The sequence below is a fragment of the Callorhinus ursinus genome, unplaced genomic scaffold, assembly GCF_003265705.2.
Source record: "Callorhinus ursinus isolate GAN/ISIS: 27379988/994484 unplaced genomic scaffold, GSC_fseal_2.0 scaffold7, whole genome shotgun sequence".
Taxonomy (NCBI): Eukaryota; Metazoa; Chordata; class Mammalia; order Carnivora; family Otariidae; genus Callorhinus; species Callorhinus ursinus.
Window position 1 is genome coordinate 41,069,311 of NW_027397069.1, and position 8,139 is coordinate 41,077,449.

The window sequence follows — 8,139 nt, forward strand, 5'->3', positions numbered from 1 at the left end:
CTCTCTCTCAAATAAATAAATAAAATCTTTAAAAAAAAAATCATCTCCTGACAAGAAGTCAGAAAAAATGAGTTCTAAACTTTTATATTAATAGCTAACATGTGCTGCCACTGTTTGGTGAGCTTTCAGTAGGAGCTTCCTTAACCACCTGCATTTAAATATTTATTTATTTATTAGAGAGAGAGGAGGGGGGGAGCACACATGAGCAGGGGGAGGGGCAGAGGGGGAGAGAGAGAGAGAATATCAAGCAGACTCCCCTCTGAGCGTGGAGCCTGATGCAGCTCAATCTCACAACCCTGAGATCACGACCTGAGCCGAAATCAAGAGTCAGACGCATAACCGACTGAGCCACCCAGGTGCCCCAACTTGGGTAAAAGACAACTTGGCTTTCTGCATTCCATCCATAAAGCACACTGACATACTTATTGCACATCAACAGTTCCAGGTGGGCCTGTCTCCCAGAAGCTGATCACCAATGCTCCCTCAAGTCGAGGTGTATGTTATCAAGAATCAGAGGTGTTTGGACCCAAATCTGATTATAACAGTTGCACCTGTTAATGCAATTGCCTATTTTATTGACTATAACACAATTCAGTGAAATAAGAATCCCAATAGAAAAAAAGGTTATTTTTATAAAAACTAAGTTGAATGCACTGGAAAGATTCAATCAATATGATGTGTTCTAAAAAGTGCTGTTGAATTAGGTACAGGTGAGATGACCATTACAGATTTGGAAACTGTAAAAAGCTAAAAGAATCCTGTGCTTAGATTGACTCATGAATGTCTTTAAAATTTTTGCTCTCCTTTAAAGGAAGGAAACTTTATGGATGACTAGAAACCCAATCAGAGGGTCCATACTCAGAGAAAAGACCTTGGCCCTACATGAAATATAATTGAATACACACCTAGATGTACACATACATAAAATATATATATGTATTATAAGAATATATTATATATTAAAATATATAAAACATACTATACAACTATGTTAATAAAAATAATAATCTTGTTAATATAATATATATTAGGTTTGTATGCATGTGTTAGATTAAATATATACAGATACATATAATAGGTTAAAATACATAATTTAGTGTTTGTATTTATAGTGTATCACTGCTTATACTGTAATTTTGATATACTCTCTTTATCACATTGGATAAGAGGGCTTCTACACTGCTATTATTGTCAGTTTTACAGATGAAGAAAGAGATTGAAACCAAAACCAAGAACATGATTTGGTCATGACCACCAAGTGATGAAGATAGGATGCCCACCAAGCAGTACAATTCCAGAGCCCTTCACCCTCAAGCTTCACAGCCTCCCACTGACTTGCTATGTACACTTAGAAAACATATCAGCTTCTCCAAACTTGAGGTTTTTTTTCATCTGTAAAATAAGAAAGTTAAGAAAGTTTTATCAGATATCTTAGGTCTCTTCTATGACATAATTCTAAAAAATTAATTTCTATGACCTAATTCTCTACCACATAAGTATGGCTCTGATGCTTATGTTCTTCATGACTACTTTTACCAGATAGGTCCCTACAAAGAACAGGTGAGGAAGAACACCTTCAGTCTCTACTTGAGTTATCACTACCTCATACGGATAACAGCATGGCTACATTAAAACAATCCTGCTAAGAGATTCTGAGCTTTTCTTTGATGATTTTTCACTTATTCCAAGTTTCAAAAACTTTTTTTTAAGAGCTCAAAAGTCAGGACAGTGATGGGGTAAATGAGCTGGAGTCTTACCATTGATGGGTTTGAGATACGAATCTCTGACACAGAAAAAATGACTCCTACCCAGGATGGCCAGTATTAATCTTTGGCCTCTCCTTAGGATCTTTCTCATATTAAAGCTTGCTTTAAAATTCCCCTTGTCAGATGTCCTATAACTAACGCCATTCAACTTTTTGGTGCCTGAATTCAAATATCTTTTTTGAGTAATGGTCACACACTATTCCTTTTGTGGCCTTATTAATCTTTTCTGACTTTGAATAATGAATGTCCTTTGGTGGATGTCTAAGACCACAGTCTGGTAGCACAGCACTTGTTACTGAATCTTCCAGCAATATCTCTGTGTTGGTCAATATGTATTACACACCCTCGTTCACTTTAATCATAACTAAAAAATTCACCATTATTTAATTTCTTCAAAGATTTAACATTGTCAGCCTCTATTGGGCAGCATATAAAGATGAAATTTTTCCATAAAACTGTGCATGTTTGGAATCCTAAGTGTCCTTATAAGTAAAATTGGACTAAACATGTATATAAAATAAATGATGTTGATCAGTATAGAATATCATTAAAAATGTATATAACACTACATAATAAAACAGATTATCACCAGGAAAGTACAATTTTTCAGTGTATGAAAAAAATTCTATTTTCACATAATTTATCATTTGATTTAGGTCAGAGAATTTTCTAATTAATTCCCAATCAATTTTTGGCAAAGTTTGTTGCTTCTACTTCCAGAAGATAAAGGGCATAGCAAGAATAAGCTATTTCTGAATTTTTTTCATGTTCTTGTATTCTATTACCTTAGCCCTGCATTTATCTCTAGGTGTTCATGTACAATGACCTAAATGAAATTTTTGAGATGAATATTAGTTTTTCACAACACACCAACATCTGTTCCCAGTCGAAGTAATAGGGTTATAGTCAACGGGATATAAACAACTCATGGAAACATTCATGTTGAGAAAGAACCTTCTGGGAAAATTGAAAGGTAGATTTGTAGTTTCCTAGGTGAGTGCCTTCCATTCGAGACTGGGGAAGCATTGCTACTGGAAGGCAACGCAGAGTAAGGCTGATAGGAAGATAAATCTCGGGCACAATCTAAGATCAGCCATCCACAGAGCTTTGTTTATTTTTAAAATGGATTGTTCAGATATGGTGTTCCTTATGCGGAAAAATGCAGTAAATGAAAAGACAGAGAGAGAAAGGTGACTATTCTCAGATAAGCCTGAAAAATTTATTAAACATTGTTTTATCTTAAATATTTCACCGGGAGAGTATATGTGTAACATAGACTTAATATCAGGATAGGGACTGAGGAAACTAAACAAGCATATACTAAAATATTTATCTTTAAATGAATTTTAATTATTTTAAAAAGGAGACTTTGTTTTGATCCATGTAGAGGTCATAGGTTTGAGGAACAATATGGGCTAAGTTACCAGCAAAGGGAACTGAAATAATTATATACCGTCTTAGCTTTTTATATTTGTTAAGTTTGTTTAATTCCAATTTAAAGTGCTCTTGTGTCCAATGGCATATTGCTTATTATTTTCAATGTAAAACCCAAGTAAGGGTGAGGCAATGTGTTCCTGGATGCTCTGGTCTCAGAGACATTGTTTTCTTTCTCCTGAGACAAACACCATAGGAATGTTTGCTGCATCCCTTTTCCCACAACTCCTCACTCTCTGACAGAGATCACAAACTACGCCTGAGGATATTATAAGGACTGTTACCCCCTTTACCCGAGGGGGTTACATTACAAGACACCCCCCCCAGTGGATGTATGAAACCGCTGATAGTACTCACCCCTACATAGACTGTGTTTTTTCCTGTACACACACGCCAATGATAAAATTTAATTTATAAATTAGGCCCAGAAGAGATGAACAACAATAACTAATAAGAAAACAGAACAGTTATAAAAATGACTGTACTAAAAGCTCTGTGAATGTGGCCTCTCTATCAAAATATCTTAGCGTACCGCACTCACCCTTCTTCTTGTGATGATGTGAGATGATAAAATGCCCACATGATGCAACGAGGTGAGGGGAATGGTGCGGGCACCGTGACGGAGCGTTAGGCTACTATTGACCTTCTGACGCTAAAGAGAGGGAAGATCATCTGCTTCCGGGTCAAGGTCCACGCTCTTCCTTTGTCACAGCTCTTCCAACAGTGTGACTGGCTCGATTTCCTCATTATGTGAAAGAAAAAAAATGTTTAGTCTATGTCCCTTGGAGCATGCATAGCCTCTGGAACTATTTTTGAGTAAGTACCATTTTCTCTCAGATGACTGTTTTCCCTTTAGCTCTTTGTCATTCTAGGAGATTGATATCCCAGGAACTTGGCTTTGAGGCTTTTCTCTGCCAAGAATGCGAACAGTGCCACCCAATTTCAGTAATAGGGATAGCTACTGCTTTCTCAGGGTAAGTTCCTTGGTCACTTATTGAGATCAACTAACCTAGGCACTGCTGAGGATTTCTCCTCCAGTTTAAACATATGCAAATCTGTGGAAAATAAAGCCTCCTTTCTTCTGCCTTTAGCCATTTCTGTCTATACCTATCCTAAATGGAAATAATCTATAGGTTCTGACACAGCACCTCCTGGGCTGTTCACCTTTCCATTCCTCTCTCTGCCTCAAACCAGAAAGCCCCTTTTGAAGCTGGGATTGTTTTTAACCAGAAACCTCAAAAGTGAACTCTAGAAAGGAAATTGTGTATGTGTGCGTGCCTATTCAGGGATAGAAGAAGAATACCTTTTAAGAATTTCTTACAATAAACTGTTAATTAGAAAATTTCAGAGTTCACCTAGGTCCTAGGGGAAGTACATGGACAAAAGCAGGCCCAAAATAGTTGGCTTCTTCTAGGACCGAAATTATTCTTAGGGTTTTATCAAATGGCTTCATCCCTTAATTATATGAACAGTTTTTGAACATGGGGTAAGTCCTGTGAGGCACCACTTAGTTCATTGTAGTAGTAATTTCAAAAACGGCACCCAGGTGACTTGACAGATTTTATGCCATTTTTAAAAGTGCCAAGTTTATACTCAGACACAGGAAAAATCTGGAATGTTATCTGCATATACCTTAAACAGCTCCTTCCTCTCAAAGAGACGACAATTACGAGTGCACTACAAAACCAGGGTTTCTGAAGGTGTTGTCAATGCCTTTTCACTGAGCTCTCAGGAGCAGTGACCTTGGATCACCTTGCAACTATGATGCCTTTGCTGTGTGTTTTACAAGGGTTTCACCTCCACGACTTGCTTTCACTGCCCAGCTCTTAACTCAGTGGAGAGAGTCCATGCCAGTGCCCCCTTGACATTTCAAGAGGGTAAAGGAAAGAACTCTCAGCTCGGGTCAGAGGCGTCAGGATTCAGAGACCTTAACACCCAGGCTCAAGGCCTGAAATCTGGTTTGAACAGGACAAGTCACGAGGAAATGGCCCAGCGTTGTCATACCTTTGCCTACCAAGTCACTGTTATTCAGAAAGCCATGTAGAGAACACATTGGCATAACACAGAACGGGAGGGTGTCAAGTCGAAGGACAAAGTATAGAGAGGGTAACTGGCATTTTCAGAGCCGTTGGTGTGAATTTAAATAACTTAAAGATTTTGAACTCTAATCCTACCTTCAAAGCTTTCTTATTCCTTACAGTTTTGTTTCCCCATTTATTGTAATATCCTCCTTCTGGGATTATATGAGAAAAAATAGAAATGTATTTAAATGATTTTTTTTCCTCTGAAACAAAAATATTGCTATTTAAACATGAAATAAGAGTTTCTGGTTTCATAATTTATTTTTTTCCATCTAAGGTTGGAGATTGTTGGACACTGGACCTATCAACCCAATGAAGATCTTCCTGAATCACCTTCGCTGTTCAGCCTGGGTTGCAAGGAGTGTTTCCAGAATGCTCAACAGGTACTCAGTAGAATTACTCATGCTTCAAATTCTGTAACACCTGGCTAGTGATTAATTTTTTTAAAGTAACTAAAAAATATATCAATTATAGTAGATTTTTTCCCCCTTACATGGTATGTTCATAGCAGATCTTTTGTAGATTTCTAGAGAGAATGAGCTGGGCACTTAATTGTGTGCATGGGAATGGAACACATGCAGAATCAATTTCAGCCCTCAGTATTACAGATGCATCATGTATTCCTCATGCATTCATTCCCCAACTCCCATTATCACATTATACACAATAAATGTGTTTTGGAGACTTGACTTTCTTCCCTCCACCCCAATAAAAAAGAGAGCATAAATTTTGTAGAGTTATTACCATGCACTTCTATTTATGGGACTTTTTGGTTATGGGACCACCTCCCTCCAAGTCCCTGTGGCCAAGAGCTTGATGATTAAATCTCTGAGGGAAACCATTTTCGGCTGGGGCTTTGTCACAGGGCTGTAGGACTCTTTGGGAGTCTAGGTATTCATGAGACCTAAGTATTTGGTGGTTCATACCAACCAGACCTGTCTTCTTCCCTGGGAAAACAGACTGCCCTTGTTTAGGATGGTATCTGAGTATTAGGTTTCCTCTTGAGCAGGAGAATTCTTCCTTGTGGGAGACTTGTCCTGTGCCTTGCAGAACATCTAGCAGCATTCCTGGCCACTCTCCTGTAGATGCCAGTAGCCCTCTCCCTTCCTCCCAGTGTGCCTATCAAAAATATCTCCAGACATTGCCAAATATCTCATGGGTGACAGAATCAGTCCCCCCCCCTTCCCCCCCCCCCACCGGAAAACCAGTGGGTTTAAAGGACTATTTCACAACATCCTGATGTTAGTACTTGGATTTTCCATCTCATTGGAGTTAACACATAGTAACGGTGTATTGCATATATAATTTGCAAAGTGCTTTTCACTTATAGCATTATATGTAAGTCTCCCAAGAGCTCAAGACACATTTTGTTGATGTTCTTTTAAAACCGAGAGACTGGCTCAGGGCGGGTAAGTAAGTACACTCTTAAAGTGACAGGTGACAAAACACTTAAGGTGGGATTTCCGGAACATTCATTTTGGCTCCAACCCCCACATTCCTGTCCTCCCGTTTGTCTGATGTAACTGTGCACTGGTTTGTCATATTAACTTCTCTTATGCTAGTGCTGGAAGGGATTGTAGAGGTTTTTCTGGTCCATCTTCTGTCTTGGGAGAAAACTGGGTTGTTGAGGGAGGAACTAGGTGACTTGTCCAAGTAATGAATGTGGCAAAGTCAGGACTTGAAGCCAAGTCTCTGAACTTCCTAACCAGTGTTCTTTTCATTAGGTGCTGCTTGGTCAATATTACAGAAATAAATGAAGAAATAAGATACAAATAAATACATTTCAGGGTGTGTGTGTGTGTGTGTGTATGTGTGCGCACGCCGATGGGGGTTGAGCTACTGTGTTCTTCAGTGTTCAAAATGGTTGTGGCAGATCTCTTCCACTATTATTAGGCATCATATTTCTGCCTTGGAATGAATATCAGAGGGTGAAAAAAGGTGGTGGGAGGAGGGGAGCCCTTTAGGAAAAGACTAATTATTGTGCTTAAGAAGACAGCCTTTCTAGTAAACCTCTTTCCACACCCCAGGTCCCTAACCCCTTCCCTTACTGTCGATGAGAAATTGTCAAATCCTATAAACTCAGCGGGTGTGGTGAAGGTGCCGGATTGTTTGCCAGGCTGGGCTGTCTGAAAATCCGAATGCTCTATGCTAATAGCTCTCTTGTCATGCACACTGATCCTTTGTTTCTGTGCCCCCAAAGTCTTTGCTATGCAAATCAAACCACAGGGGCACTTTAACATGTAAATCACATAATCTCCCTCACGTGGGATGAATTGACAGGATTTTAAGCTCCTTGACTGTGGGGAGGCAATGAACGGTACTTATTTAACCGGCATTATTGCACTGGGCACATCTCCTACACTGGGCTTTACTCGGTGGTGCCGCCACGCCAGGGGAAGACTGGTACGATTATTAACATTGCTGTCAAAGGAACCAGAGGACCTCAAGCCTCAGAAATTCGGGCCCCCTTTGGGGAAGAAAGAAATGGTCAGAAACGGTGCTGGGTTCTATGTCTCCCTCTGGGGCGGGTTTTTCTTCTTTGATTAGTGAATGAACACTGAATCTTCCTGGGAATGGCTGTTTCCAGCCTGTTTCACAGGTAACCGAGCCAAGGAGAGTGAGAGAGACATTTCCGGCCCCACAGCTGGGAGGGAGTCCAGGCGGAGGTGGGGAGCCAAGCCGCGGGAGGCCGGGCTAGGCTGTGCTTTCACCAGCTGCTTGCTGCAGACTTGACTCCTAGTTTGGAGCTAAGTCACTTCAGCGCCTCATGCCAGCTTCCTTCCCAGTAAAACAGGGATAATGCTAGGGATAGAGGGAGCAGTGACCAGATTCTGTTTGTAATGACAGCTGAGCTGCCT